Genomic DNA, 15272 nt, shown 5'->3' with positions numbered 1-15272 from the left:
TGGGGTCCCTGGGCAGTGCATACAGTCAACGCACTTGACCACTAACTAAAAGGGTGAAGATTTGAGTACACCCAAATAAAAAGCCTGCTGATCTGCTCACATAGCAACGAACCATTGAAGACACCATGGTACACGGTTCTGTTCTGATACACATGGAGTCACCATAAGCCAGAACTGACTTGACAATATATTATAAGGACCTCTGGTAGCACTGTCATATGTAAGTGTTGGTCTGCTAACCACAAGGTCAACAGTTCAAATCCCACAACCACTCCAAAGGAGAAAGACAGGGCTATCTTCCCCTTAAAAGATCTACAGGCAGGACCAGTGGTGAAAGTGGCGATACCAGAGGGTGGAGGGAATGTGGGATAGAAAGGGGGAACCAACTATAAGAATGTACGTATAACCTCCTCTCTGGGGGACAGACAACAGAAAAGTGGGTGAAGGGGGACATCGGACAGTGTAAGACATGACAAAATAATAATTTATAAATTATCAAGGGTTCATGAGGGAGGGGGAGGGGAAAGGGGGGAATGAGGAGCTGATACCAAAGGCTTAAGTGGAGAGCAAATATTTTGAGAATGATGAGGGCAACAAATGTAAAAATGTGCTTGACACAATTGATGTATGTATGGATTGTCATAAGAGTTGTATGAGGTCCCAATAAAATGATTTAAAAAAAAAAGATCTACAGCCTCAGAAAACCTTATATATGGTCACTATGAGTCAAAATAAGGAGCCCTGGTGACATAATGGTTATATGATTATCACAAGGTCAGCAATTGAAAACCCCTAGCCTCTTTGTGGGAGAAAGATAAGACTTTCTACTCATAAAAATTTACAGTCTTGGAAACCAAAGGGACAATTCTACCCTGTCCTCTAGGGTGGCTGTGAGTCAGAATCAACTCCAACAGCAGTGAGCTTGGTCTTTAGTGTTACGAGTTAAAATCAACTTGATGGCGATATGTTTTTTGTTATTGTTGATTTGTTGGTTTGGGTACAACATAGCACAGCATACACAGGACCCCGGGTGATGGCACCATGGGTAGGCACTCAGCTGCTAACCAAGAAGGCAGTCGGTGCTTTGATGCTTTGCAGCCACCAGCTGCTCTGTGGGAGAAAGATGTGGCAGTCTGCTTCGGTAAAGATTCTAGCCTTGAAAATCTTATGGGACAGTTCTTTGTCTTCTGTGATTGCTCTGTGTCTGAATCAATCTGATGGGTTTGATTTGGGTTTTGATAGTAATCATACCCTCTCCCTGTGAGACTAACCACAGTCACTATGATCTGTCCTGCTGCCAAGACAAAGGACACTTTTATGGTTTGTCAAGAGATTCAGGAGCCCTGGTAGGGTAGTGGATTATGCATTGAGCTACTACCCACAAGGTCGGAGGTTCAAACCTACCAGCTGCTCCGAGGGAGAAGGGTGAGGCTCTCTACTCCCATAAAGATTTAAAGTCCCAGAAGCCAACAGGAGCAGTTCTACTCTGCCCTGGAGCATCGCTCTGAGTCACAATCAATGCAATGGTAGTGAGTTTGAATTCTTGTTGATTGGTTTTTCTCTGTCTTCTTTTTGTGTATGTTATTATCTCCGCAGGTCTGTCTAAATAAAATATGCTGGATGAACAATCTGGAGGAGAAAACAACGGGACAGACAATTCTGGGGGGACATGGGAGAGGGGGAGATCGGGGGAAAGGTAGTGGTGTTAACAAACCCAGGGACAAGGGAACAGCAAGTGATCCAAATCAGTGGTAAGGAGGGTGTGGAAGGCCTGGTAGGGCATGATCAAGGGTAATGTAACCAAGAGGAATTGCTAAAAACCTAGTTGGGGACTGAGCATGATAGTGGGACAAGAGGAAAATCAAAGGAAATAGAGGAAAGAGCTGGGAGGCAAAGGGCATTTATAGAGGTCTAGATAAAGGCATGTACATATGCAATTATATTTATATATGAGGATGGGGAAACAGATCTATGTGCATATATTTATAGGTTTAGTATTAAGGTAGCAGAAGGACATTGGGCCTCCACTCAAGTACTCCCTAAATGCAAGAATATTTTTCTTCTATGAAATTGGCATTCTATGATGCTCACCTTCCAGACATAACCGCTGAAGACAAAGCGGGTGAATAAGTAAATGTGGAAAAGAAAGCTGATGGTGCCCGGCTATCAAAAGATATAGCATCTGGGGTCTTAAAGGCTTGAAGGTAAACAAGTGGCCATCTAGCTCAGAAGCAACAAAGCCTACATGGAAGAAGCACTCCAGCCTGTGCGATCAAGAGGTACCAAAGGAATCAGTTATCAGGCATCATCAGAACAAAAAATCATATCATAGTGAATGAGGTGGGGGAGTGCAGAGTGGAGACCCAAAGCCCATTTGTAGGCCACAGGACATCCCCTTACAGAGGGGTCTCGAGGAGGAGATAAGCAGTCAGGGTGCGACGTAGCAACGATGAAACATACAACTTTCCTCTAGTTCATAAATGCTTCCTCCTCCCCCACTATCATGATCCCAATTCTACCTTACAAATCTGGCTAGACCAGAGGATGTACACTGGTATGTATAGGAACTGGAAACACAGAGAATCCAGGGCAGATGATCCCATCAGTACCAGGGTTGTCAGTAGCTATACTAGGAGGGTAGAGGGAAGGTGGGTTGGAAAGGGGGAACTGATTACAAGGATCTACATGTGACCTCCTCCTTGGGGGATGGACAACAGAAAAGTGGGTGAAGAGAGATGTTGGACAGGGCAAGATAGGACAAAATAATAATTTATAAATTATCAAGGGTTCATGAGAGAAGGGGGAGAGGGGAGGGAGCGGAAAAATGAGGAGCTGATGCCAGGGGCTTAAGTGGAGAGTAAATGTTTTGAGAATGATGAAGGCAATGAATGTACAAATATGCTTTACACAATTGATGCATGTATGAGTTGTGATACTAGTTGTATGAGCCCTTAATAAAATGATTTTTAAAAAAGGAAAAAAAGAAAAGAAATGTCAAAATTCATGCCACATCATAACTTGGATGTAATGTTCAAGGACACAGAGGATGCTTACACAGAAGGACTACCTGACGGTTGAGCTGACTCATGGCTGAAGCTGATGAAGTACAGGGTTCTATCTCTCTTGAACAACTGACTTGTTCTCCCAAAACAGGCATCAAGAAAACTCAAACAATTTAAAAATGTGTTGGCGATAGAAAAGAGCCTATCTGTCCTTCAGGAATGTTGGTAGACAATCAAGCCAACACAGCTGCTCCATCTCAATTGTGGGCTACCACTTCTCCTGTAAGTGGCCTATCAGATGAACCATGTTCACTGACAACAGGATTCCATCTGTGCCAGGCTCTACCACTCATCTCTCCTAATACCCTGCGCTCATTTCTCTATGACAGTTCAGATGTTAGATAAGGGCTATCTGGTTTCCACGAACTCCAGGGAGACAGGATCTGCTTACAGATCTACACAACAGTGAGCTCTCATCCATCAGAGAGCTTTGCAGATCTTGTTACCAATTTTCTCAAGGCTAGAAACTCACTGCCTTGCCAGGTAGCAGCATCTCGAACACTTTAAATGCAGCTGTCCCTCCCACACACCGCACTGCAGACGGGATGGCCTGGAAAGGTAGCCACCTGGAAAGGCAACTATTTGGTTGAGCATTTGTCAAAAGTCACCCTCACATCTACTCCCGAAGCCCCACTCCTTGCTCTCATATTTCCCTGGCTCTATACTTCTCTTAGCCTTCCTTATTTTCAAAACCTATTCTTATGTCCTTCCCCAGTATTCAGGTCTAAGATGCAGCCATTAAATTCTGAGTCTTATTTCTTCATGCTTTGTTGATTTTCATGGTCTCCTGTCCCGGCAAAGGAGCCCTGGTATTATAGTGTTTACATGTTGGGCTTCTCACCACTGCATGGCAGTTCAACACAACCAATCTCTCTGGGGAGGAAGTTGAGAGATTCTACTTGTGTAAAGAGTTACGGTCTTGGAAACCCACGGGGCAGTTCTACCCTGTCCTATAGGGTCTCAACGAGTCAGAGTCTACTCGGTGGCAGTGAATTTGCCTAGGTTTGGTCCTGGTAAGAGACTCCTCAACTAGCTTCTGCCCCATAAAATAGGGCCTAGAGGCTGTATTAGTCCACTCGAATTTCCAGTAAGAAGTTCAGGTCCTGAAGTCATCTCAGAGAATTGCTGGTTGGTGGATCTTCAAGCAACCTCACTTACTTCACAAGTACCTAAAACGCTGTCCAAGGGAATGGTCTACTAAGAAGGCCTGGAGGAAATCTAAAATTGATGGCAAGGAAGGCGTAGAGGGCCTGATGGTGTTGGATCAAGTGCAATGTAGCCAAGAGAAAGTACTGAGAGTCAAGTGAAAGTCGAACATGATGGTGGGACAGGAGGAAAGTACAAGGAAATAGAGGGAAGAATGAGAAGGCTGAAAATGATGAGGGCAAAGAATGTACAGATGTGCTTTATACAACTGATGAAAGTATATGTATGGATTGTGATAAGAGTTGTATGAGTCCCTAATAAAATGTTAAAAAAAAGAATGAGGAGGCAAAATGCATAAATTTAGGCATGCATATATGTAAATACATTAACATAAAATAATAGAGATATCGGTCTATATACATAGATTTAAAGGTTAAGCAGTAAGGTAGCAGACAAACATTGGGTCTCTACTCAAGTACCCCCTAAATGCAAGAACACTTTATTCTAATAACCTGGAATTCTGTGATGCTTACCTGCCCGACATGATCACTGAAGACATAATGGGTGCATAAGCAAATGTGGTGAAGAAACCTGGTGGTGCCCAGCTATTAAAAGATATAGTGTTTGGGGTCTTAAAGACTTGAAGCTAAACAAACAGCCATCTAGCAGAGAAGCAACTAAGCCCACATGGAAGAAGTACACCAGCCTATGTGACCATGAGATGTCAACGGGATAAGGTATCAGACATAAGAAGATCCTAAACAAACAAATATATCAATACAAATGATGGGAGATACAAAGTCCCTCTGTAGACAATTGGACATTCCTTCACAGAAGGGTCACAAGGAAGGAACAAGTTAGCCAGGGTAAGGCATAACACTAATAAAACACATAACATTCCTCTAGTTCTTTAATGCTTCCATGCCCACCCACCCCCCACGCCCCGCAAATCATGAGTCCAGTTTTACCTTACAAATTTGGCTAGACTGGAGCATGTACACTGGTACAGATATGAGCTGTTGACCCATGGAATCCAGGATGGATGAACCCCTCAGTAACAGCACTGGGAGTGGCCATACCATGGGGGTAGGGAGAAGGTGGGAGGAGAACAGGGAGAAATGGGAAACTGACTACAATGACATATAACTACCCCCCCTCCAGGGGGATGAACAACAGTAACTCAGACAAAAGGAGACAGTGGGCGGTGTGATATATGAAAATAAGAATAATTTATACTTTATCTGGGTCTGTGGGGGTGGGAAATTGGGGGAGGGAGAGGGAAAAAAGAGGAGCTGATACCAATGGCTTAAACAGAAAGAAAGTATTTTGAAACTGATGATAGTTGCAGAGGTATAAATGTACCTGATACAATTGATGTATGTATTGTTATAAAAGCTGTAAGAGCCCCCAATAAAATGATTTATCAAAATACAGATTGTAAAAAAAAAAAAAAAAAGAAGAAGCCTTTCAGGAATTTCCCCCTATCTCTGATGAATTCTACAAGGAGCTTAAGCATAGGGAAAATTGTGAGGATGGTGCAGGACCAGGCAGTGTTTCGTTCTGGGTGCAAAGGGTCATTATGGGTCAGAACTGACTTGAGAGCACATAACAAGAACTGTGGGAAACCAAGATTTCTCGTTAGACTTAGGACACTGCTTGCAGCTAATGGTAAATGATTGTCAAGTTACCTCCCTGAAGGCAGTCAGTTGCCAGACTACTGTCTGATCCCACCACAGGTAGGGCCAACTCCCTGTTGTTAAGGACAATAAATGGCTCTCTCTCTCCATGTGGACCACCAAGTGAGGCTGAGGTGAGCATGCTACCATGAAATGTGTCCGACTCCATCATTTCAATCTCTTCTCTCTCTCATTCTCTCTATGACTTTACTTTAATCTTTACTTATTACCGCTGTACAGGTGCACCTACCGGACCTGTGCTGATGTGCTAGGGGCTGATCTACCTGATAAAGAACAAATGAATTGATTGCTGCAATCGGTCGGTTTCCAGAGATGATGAGACTTGAAATTTGACAAATTTACTCTTAGAACAAGAGGATTGTATCATTAGGTATCATAAAATTTTTAAATATGGTCCTCCTCAGGAGCAGACGGAAAGATTTGTATGTTTAATAAGAAGAAGAACGAAGAATGCTTACTGGTAATGCTGTGGGAAGTATGCACACAGATTCTGAAGCCGGGCCTCGCTCTCCTACTTCCCAGCCATGTGATCTTGGTAAATGACTTACTCTCACTGTACTTCAGACTCCTCTTCTGTCAGATGGAGAGAGTGATAGTCTCAGCAACCTCAACGTGCTTATCAAACACCACGAAGAAGGTGCAGGACAGTTCAAGGTTTCAGTTGGTTGGATCTGAGGTCACCAGGAGTCAGAGCTAACTTGAAGTCAACAAACAAACTCAAAGCTGATTGTGGCTTCATATTATTAAATCACACACACACACACACACACACACACAAATGTGTTAGCTATTATTTTTATTGGACCCATTCAGAGAGGCCCAGAAATTCAGGCCATTAAACTTTCATGGCACATAAGACTTCCAGAAGCAATGGGACCTAAGCTTCCAGAAGGACTTTCAGGGAGGAAGAGGTGGGGGAAGGGATCGGTGAGCAAACAATGCCCTGGACAGGGGAACAACTAGGTATGGGGGAAAGGCCAGCCCCCCCACAAATAATTGCAGGTTTGATAGGTGCAATTATATGGTTAAAATATATATAAAGATTATAACAAAGTAATAGAGAGTATGAAAGATAGAAAAGAGATTGAAAAAAATGGTGTCAGACACACATCATAGTAGCACATTCACCTCAGCCCTGCGTGGTGGTCCACATGAACATGGGAGACCAGAGAGCAGGAGAGGGGGGGAGGGGAAGGAGGACAAAGGAAAAGGGAACAGGGGAGCGAGGAGGGGGGGAGAGGGAAGAGAGGACGGGGAAGAGCAGAGCTTCTTTATTGTTAACCAAGGCTTTTATATTGTTTGGGGGCATGCAAGCCCCCTAACTACAGGTAAAGACATACATTACCGGAAGGGGTAACACTATAGGCTATACAGCAATGAGAGGGGGATCTAGGGATATACACACAATAGGAAGGGGAGGATTGGGGGTACACATATGACAAGATGGGTGGATCCTAGATTCAGGATGGCAGCCTAACTTTGGATGTCACTGAGCAAGTTTGACTTGTTCTCTGGATCTCTATGGAAACCATTATCAGTAGGGTGTGAACCCCACCTACTGTGGACCATACTGATGAAGCAAGCCTTTAGGGAGAAGTAGCCTATTATCTTTAACAGCAAGGAGTTGGCCCTACCTGTGGTGGTGCCAGACAACTGATTCTAAGCATCTGACCTCCCACTATGTTCTGGCAAATGGCCTCTAATGTTTGGCTTATCTTTGAGGGAGACAAAGCTGGGGAAAGTCTCTTTATAATCCCATAACTAGGGAATTAAAATCAACAATGAGGAGGATGTGGATCAGTGGTTCTCAACCTTCCTAATGCCAGCAACCCTTTAATACAGTTCCTCATGTTGTGGTGACCCCCAACCATAAAATTATTTTTGTTGCTACTTCCTAACTGTAATTTTGCTACTGTTATGAATCATAATGTAAATATCTGATATGCAGGATGGATTTTCATTGTTACATATTGGACACAATTAAAGCATAGTGATTAATCACAAAAACAATATTATATATTGTGAAATATTTATTTCTAATTAAAAATAAATGAAAATTTGTCTTGAAGCATGGTGTAGCATGGGTAACAGTCTTAATATAACAAGAGTAAACTACATTGCTACATTTTGGGACAGACTGTGTAAAAACCAATGTCAGTGCGAAGGTTGAGATAGCTTCTCTCTCACCAGATCAGAAATTCTCGGGACAGTCTTTGCAAGAGCACACCAAAGATCATCTTCCACAACAAATCTAATTCTGTATTTAGACTTGATAACCAACAAGCTGGAAAACCCTGTTTCACAAAGATATGTTGTTGGAAATGGAAGAAGAAGGCACAACACAGTCTCAGACAGAACAGGATCTGACTGCAAACACTTGTAACTGGATCTGTAGAGAAATCCGTTCTCACTGCATCACTATTAGTAAGTTCATGAACCCCTCTTGTGCTGTCTCAGGAACATCTTCAACTCTGACTGCGAAGGGGCTTCTGGCAAGTGCAAATGTGGTGTCTGGTAGATTTGGAAAGTACGATGAAATTTCATCTGCAAGCATGTGCATGTGTTCTTTCACAGAAATTATCATCATAATCCTTTTGTCTGATTCAACATCATGCTCCTCAAAGAAAGCAGATAAGGTAGGCAACATGTAAATTTTATTTTCATCCTTTTTTTTTCCCAAAGCTGAAGTTTCATTTGGAATGAAAAGATATTTTCAGACAAATTGAGGCATGTTGCTTTGGTCCTTGCAATGATAAGTTTAACTCATTCAAGTTGGCACAGATGTCAACCAAGTAAGCTATTTTCTGCAGTTCACTTTTATCAAGGAAACTTGCTTCGAATGGTGGTCTTGCTTTCTGATTAAAAAACATTTGAAACCCAGGGACAAGGGAATAACAAGTGATCCAAAATCGGTGGTAAGGAGGGTATAGGAGGCCTGGTAGGGCTTGATCAAGGCAATGTAACCGAGAGGAATTACTGAAACCCAAATGAAGGCTGAGCATGATAGTGGGACAAGAGGAAAGTAAAAGGAAATAGAGGAAAGAACTAGGAGGCAAAGGGCATGTATAGAGGTCTAAATACAGGCATGTACCTATGTAAATATATTTATATATGATGATAGGGAAATAGATCTATGTGGCTATACTTATAAGTTTAGTGTTAAGGTAGCAGATGGCCATTGGGCCTCAGAAGACCCAAGACAAAGAAAAAACCATATTGTTGACAATGAGGTTGTTCGTAAAATAAATTTAAATACATAGCTTTGGGGGGGAAATTTCAGGTTTTGGGGGGTACGGCCTCATACAGATGATACACCTTGTTTGCTGAAGGAAAAGAGGTCTTGAAGCATTTGTTAATGAAGATCATCGACGACAGCCTTTAATATGGATTACAACTTAATGTAAAACAAACAAACAAAAAACCCTCACAACTGGACCAATAGACAAAATTATGATAAATGGAGAAAAACTGAAGTTGCCAAGGATGCTATTTTGCTTGGATACACAACCAATGTTCATGGAAGCAGTAGTTAATAAATTAAGCAATGTATTGTGTTGAACAATTTCCTGCACAAGATCTTTTTAAATTGTTGAAGAGCAAGGATGTCACTTGGAGGACTAAGTAATGTGCATCTTTCCGAAGTTATGATGTTTTCGATCACCTCATATGCATGTGAAATTTGGACAATTTATAAAGGAGACTGAAAGATCGATACATTTGAATTAGGGTGTTGGCAAAGACTATTGAAAGTGCAATAAACTGCCAGAAGGGGAACACACAAATTTGTCTTGGAAGAAGTACAACTAGAAAGCTCCTTAGAAGCAAGGATGTCAGAAGAGACCAGTCCCTGGAGAAGGACATCATGCTTGGTACAGAGTCAGTGTAGATGAGCAAGATGGAACAGCACAGTGACTGAAATAATGAATTCAAATATAACAATTATAAGGATGGTACAGGATGGGCTAATGTTTTATTCTGTTGTAGACAAGGTCACTATAAGTCAACGTACACTAGATGGCACCTAACAACAACAACGAAGACGACTTTGTCTAAACACGAAAGATGATGATTGAAATGTCTAGATCCATTTGCTGTGTAGCTTCGCAGGGCTACTCTAAGAGAAATATAACAAGTAAAGGTCTTTCAAGACCAGAAATTTAGTTTCTCACAGTTCTGGAGCCTGACATGTTCATTCCATCCTTGCAGGTCCTGTCAGGCAATCATTGATTCCTGGGCTTAAAGACAATCTTCACATGGTTTCTGACTTCTTCCTGCATGTATGTGTCAATGTCGATCCTGGTCTTTTCATAACTCAGAGGTGATTATTAGGTTTAGGGTCTACATCATGAACTAGTTTGACCTCAACTGATTGATTGTATCATAAGAAGTTGTTTCATTATATTACATTATGGAAGGCAATCACTACATAAGGTCAGTTGATTTATCCATGTGATTCAATCACGACAGCATGTGGCCAGGGTTTCAATCTATATCTGTGGACACAATACAATTCAATTCATTATACTTGGAAAAATTGGACAGCTGGTAATGGCCTTCAATCTGTGTACTCCAGGAATATCCCAAAGACTCAGGAATGGGATTCTCTGTGATTTATTAGACAGTTACATTGTTATGGTTAGATACTGTCAATGGGTTCTGATTAATAGAGACCCTACATAGAACAGAAGGAAACACTGCCCAGTTCTTATTAGCTAGAAGAGTACATAAATATCACAATGACACCTTAATTTACTTTAGCTGAATACAAATCTATAGCCAAAGTCCCCTATCTCTAGAGCATCTTTTAGTGAGAACACAAAATAATGTTTTAAATTTTAGATTTTTGTGGGATTTGGCTTATTGAACTTAGATATTTCTCTCATCTTTGAATGGTACATTCTCTAGACCACCAGGAACATTCTGGAATGGTTCATCTTTGACTTTTCCAATCCCAGCGACCTGCTGGCATACTACTTTAAGCACTTCCTTAAACAAAGGAAGAAATAATGTTATTTAGCACACTAATCTTTCTACTTGCTACTAAATTCTCAACAAAGGACACATACCAAAAAGGGGGGGGGTTTGAGGGGCAATATTATTTTATCTTAGGCTTAGATGGCGACCTCTTAAGAATTCAAGAACCTGTTCACCTCTTCCCTAATCATCCCACACACTGCATCAAGATAGCTTTCCCTCCAACCGTGTGCAAGGGGCCACACTCTCGTCAGAAGACCTTCCCAAGGAAGAAAGTAATGATGGCCAATGTGGACTGGGGCTATTCTAGTTACAAATCCTAGGCCTTCCCTCTTCTATTTGACGTGTCGATCTGGGATCTCTATATACCTAGACTGTCATTCTTTTTTTTTAATGGCATTGTTTTAAGAAGCCCCTTAATAGAGCAGAGGGAGGTATGTCTAGAGAAGAGATGGTGCTGAGAAAGATGACACAGAAATTGACTAGCCAGGTGTATGCTCACACAGATAAAATGCATTTATTGGGTAGTAAAGAGTTTCTCAAAGAATGTGAACATGTTTTAAAAAGAAAATAAATATATTTCTGTAAATGCCAAGAACTCCCTAAACCACTTTCGGGTCCATGATAACACATACACACACACACACACACACACACACACACACATTTTAAGAATGCTGAATGCCTTGAAGCTATCAAGCAATAATTGTCTACTCTAAATCATTTTAGATGTTTGTATAATATTTTCCATATAGTCAGGAGTTTCTCTAAGAGCGAACTTGCAAGTAGGAGCAAGTTAAACGAAGGGCCACACCTGCTTCCAGAAGCAGCAGCTCCTTCATTCAGCCACCAAGTAAGCTTATTGTGCAATATCACATCTGATGAACGTGACACACACAGGGGGCATCTATTAGCACATATGCATTAGACTCTTTTTAGAGAGGACTTTTTGTGTGTGCAATTTGCGAGTCACCAGAGAAGCTAGTATTATAAGTAACCTGAAGGAGGAAGCTCCTGGCAGGATTTAGGATGGAAAGGAAATATGTTTGTCTTCATCCTCTTCAGTGAAACACTTGGATTTTCTCTCCTCAGCAATTCCTGAGGGCGGCTGGCACTCGGGGTGGAGACTGCCCTAGTTTGGAGGATGACATACAGAGAATGACATGTTGCTTTTCTGGAAGAAGAAAACAGGCAATTTTAAAAATCAGCCATTCAAAATGATTAAGACTTTCCACTTCAGTGACTCGAGACCTGACACACTGATGGAACCTTTCTTTAAGAGACTTCGCTTGACCACGACTCCTTTGCTTGTCATTCATTCAACATTGAGCAGCTCCTATGTACCAGGTGCTGTTGTAGGCACAGGAGCATATTGTTCACATTTTACTTGGCAAAGTTAGGCAATAGACAAAGAAAGAAAGATACAGTGTATCTGATGACAAAGAAAAGAGAATGGTAGACTGGAGAGTGACAAAAATGTAAACCAAACTCATGGCCATCGGGTTAACTATACCTCAGAGGGACCCTCATGAACAGGGTAGAGTGGTCCTTCTGGGTTTCCAAGACTGTAGATCTTTATTTGACGTGGCTGATGGCTTTGAATGGCTGACTATGTGGTTAGCAGCCCAACAGGAATGCTTGCTTATGATTGCAATCATGAGGAACGTGAACTCAGGAGGTGATATGTAAGCAGAGACATGGATGAAGTAATGAGGTTCGTAATGTGGGAATGGAGAAGAGTAGGTCGATCCTGGGTGGCGAGAAGAGCAAATGCAAAGTTCCTGAGGTAGAAACATGCTGGCCATGAATCAAGGATATCAAGAAAGCCAGTGTGGTTGAAGTGAAGTGTGCTAATATGAGAGATACTTGCAGAAGATTAGCCCAAAGTTTTTGGTTTGAGCAGCTAGAATAATAGACAGTGTGTCTGTGTGTGTGTGTGTAGAGTGCTTGTATGTGTGAATCCAAAGCTTAGTTTTAGACTTGTATGGGAAGCCAATTAAATATCCAAGGGTCTAAAATAGTGGTTGCTACATGATAGTGACTTGGTATTGTTTGGGGGTAAAAAAAGGAAAGAAAAAGCCACAGAGAAGGCAAATGCAAAATACAAATATAAAAACCCAGGCAATCTACTACTTATATCTATATATGTATCTAAGTGTATTTCCACTAGTGAAGATTCACTAGGATATTGGAGACTCTCTGACTCCCTTACTCTTAAGATAGGTCAAGATCTAGAGTGAGCCATCAGATCATGGCCCAGGGACACATTTATGAACCTGTAGCCAGGCCTCGTGACCATTAGTTCATTGTTTCAGGCTGCTTCTTGCTTCCCTGTTCTTATTGCTTAGGTTCATAATATTGAATGACTTATTTAACAAGGAGCCCTGGTGGTGTAGTGGATTCCGATTGGGCTGCTAATCACAAAGTTAGCAGTTCAAAACCACTATTTGCACCATGGGAGAATGAGGAGGCTTTTTAATCCCATAAATATTAAAAAAGTGTACCAACATGGAGTCAATTCGCACTCATAGAGACCTTACAGGGCAGGGTAGTACTGTCCCTGTGGGTTTCTAAGACTGCAAGTCTTTATGACAGTAGAAAGTCTGGTCTTTCTCCCAGACAGGATGGTGGTATTGAACTGCTAGCCTTCCAGTTAGCAGCCCAACTCGTAACCACCATGCCACCAGTCTCAGGAACCCAAAGGGGAAGTTCTCCTCTGTCCTGATCGAGTTGCTAAGTCAGAATTGCCTTGATGGAATAAGGTTTTTAAAAATTCTTGTTAAGAAATGCATTTGAAGAATTCTCCCTATAGACCTGGCTAGTTGGAGTCGATTTCACAGACCATGGAACGTGCATAGAAACTGTTATGTGTGAAATTATTGTGCCAACTAGTCGAGACCTACCAGAGACAATATTTAGATGTGTACTGCACAGGTTGTGGTTGCTGTTAGGCTCTATGAAGGTGTTTTTGATTCATAATAACCTCACGTGACAAGAGGCAAAAAGCCCATGGTGTTTCCCAGGGCTTAGAACCAGGAGCTGCTGGTGGGTTCGAACTACTAACCTCTCAGCTTCTCAGCTAGCAGCCAAGTGCTTAACCTTTAAACTACCGGGGATCCTTAAATACCCATCACTTCATAATTCTTCTATGTTAGCCAGCAAAGACATACTTTGACTAGGACTACATAGGTAATAAAATACTCTTTATAGTTTTACCAGCAAAAAAAATGCAATATGCCTCTTGCTTTGAACAGTATCTGGTTCTTGACATGTAAGAATGTTCATGGTATTGAACTTTCAGCAAACCAGGTATTGAATGTCTACTGTGTCAGATTTTATATTAGACATGGTAAAAAAACAAATGATACCCTTTCACCAGGTATACAGGCAAAAACAAACAAAAAATGCTTCTTAGGAAAAGGAGCATTAAAAAAAATCCTCTAGCTCAGAAGCATCAAAGCCCACATGGAAGAAGCACACCAGCCTGTGTGACCACAAGGTATAGAAGGGACCAGATATCAGACATCAAAAAATAATATCAGTGGGTGCCAACCTTCCTGATATAATCACTGAAGAAAAGTGTGAGCATAAGCAAGTGTGGTGAAGAAAACTGATGGTGCCTGGCTATCAAAATATATAGCGTTTGGGGTCTTACAGGCTTGAAGATAAACAAGTGGCCATCTAGCTTAGAAGCAACAAAGCCCACATGGAAGAAGCACACCAGCCTGTGTGACCACGAGGTGTTGATGGGATCAGGTATCAAAGAACAAAAAATCATGTCATTGTAAATGAGGGGGAGTGCAGAGTGGAGACCCAAAGCCCATTTATAGGCCTCTGGATATCCCCTTACAGAAGGGTCTCAGGGAGACGAGTCAGTTAGGGTGCGATGTAGCAACAATGAAACATACAACTTTCCTCTAGTTTCTAAGTGCTTCCTCACCCTCTCCCCCACCCCCAACATGATCCCAATTCTCCCTTGCAAGTCTGGCTAGACCAGAGGATGTACACTTGTACAGATAGGAACTGGAAACGCAAGGAATCCAAGGCAAGATGAACCCTTCAGGACCAGTGGTGTGAGTGGCGATTGCTGGGAGGGTAGAGGGAGGGTGGGTTGGAAAGGGGGAACCTATGACAAGGATCTACATGTGACCTCCTCCCTGGGGGATCCGCAACAGAAAAGTGGATGAAGGGAGACATCAGACAGTGTAAGATATAACAAAATAATAATAATTTATAAATTATCAAGGGTTCATGAGGGAGGCGGAAGTGAGGAGGGGGGGGGAATGAGCTGATATTAAGGGCTCAAGTAGAAAGCAAATGTTTTGAGAATGATGATGGCAAAAAATGTACAAATGTGCTTAACACAATGGATGGATGTGATAAGAATTGTACG

Source organism: Tenrec ecaudatus, chromosome 3 (genome assembly GCF_050624435.1).
Source record: "Tenrec ecaudatus isolate mTenEca1 chromosome 3, mTenEca1.hap1, whole genome shotgun sequence".
Classification (NCBI taxonomy): Eukaryota; Metazoa; Chordata; class Mammalia; order Afrosoricida; family Tenrecidae; genus Tenrec; species Tenrec ecaudatus.
The sequence above is the reverse complement of the archived record's forward strand: the minus strand, read 5'-3'. Positions refer to the sequence as shown.